This window comes from Vicia villosa, linkage group LG2, assembly GCF_029867415.1.
Source record: "Vicia villosa cultivar HV-30 ecotype Madison, WI linkage group LG2, Vvil1.0, whole genome shotgun sequence".
In the NCBI taxonomy this organism is placed as follows: domain Eukaryota; kingdom Viridiplantae; phylum Streptophyta; class Magnoliopsida; order Fabales; family Fabaceae; genus Vicia; species Vicia villosa.
Window position 1 is genome coordinate 77,801,574 of NC_081181.1, and position 1,386 is coordinate 77,802,959.

Here is a 1,386-nt window from a genome sequence, read left to right on the forward strand (position 1 = left end):
AGTCATCTTGTGATGTACGCTCGAAGAATGTCAACTCAGACTGATAATCAACAATTGCTCATCCATTATTTTCAAGACAGCCTGACTGGTGCTGCACTCAAATGGTACATGAACTTGGACAGTTCAGAGATTCGTACTTTTCGAGACCTCGGAGAGGCTTTCGTCAAACAGTATAAGTACAATCTGGATATGGCTCCCGACAGAGATCAACTCCGGGCCATGACTCAAAAGGATAGAGAAAGCTTCAAGGAATACGCTCAGAGATGGCGTGAAGTTGTTGCTCAAATTTGTCCACCACTTGAAGAGAAAGAAATGACAAAAATCTATCTCAAAACTTTGAGTCCATTTTACTACGGACGAATGGTTGCAAGTGCACCAAGTGACTTTACCGAGATGGTAAACATGGGTGTACGTTTAGAAGAAGCAGTTCGAGAAGGTCGCTTGAACAAAGAACCAGAATCTTCTGTTGGTCCAAGGAAGTATGGAAGTTCTTTCCAGAAGAAAAAGGATCAAGATGTCAGCAATGTCTTGCACAAAATCAAGAAGAAATTCCAACCTCAAGTTGAAGCAATAACTCCGGTTGTTAACTCAGCGCCAGCTTATCAACCTCAGGTTTCGCAACAACAAATTCAACAAAGGTCGCAGCAACCTCAGCAGCAGGTTCGACCTCCAAATTACAACAATCGGGCTCCAAGGTATCCTGCCTTTGACCCCATACCAATGCTGTATGCAGAATTATTTCCAACATTACTGGCAAAAGGACTCATTCAGACGAGAAGTCCTCCAAATCCTACAAACAGTTCCTCGCCATGGTATAAGGCTGACCAATCTTGTCCCTATCATCAGGGGGCACTAGGTCACAATATTGAGAACTGTTTCTCTTTCAAGATTGACGTCCAACGATTAGTGAAGAGCGGAATGCTATCCTTCAAAGATACTAATCCAAACGTCCAAGCAAATCCTTTGCCGCAGCATAAAGAAGCTTCAGTAAATCTGATAGATCAACACCCCAACGTCATTCAAATCTACGACATTCGTCAGATAGGGGAAAATCTTGTCAAGATGCACGCTAAACAAGCTGGGTACGGTCATGTACCACCTCACAACTACTTCACATGTGAAATTTGTCCAAAGAATAATCAAGGATGTGTCGTAGTTCAAGCTGCATTACAAGAACAAATGGACTTAGGATGGATTCAACATATCCGAGTCAGAACTGAACATGACATCAACATGGTTCAAGGATGTCCAGGAGAATACAAAATCTACAAAGTTGAAGATCTTGAAGGATCGGTAGTCAGGTTCCACAAAACTTTAAATGGACTTGCCTACTTTGGAACGGATTTCCATCCTTACAATAGATGCGAAATCTGTCGAAGAAATTCA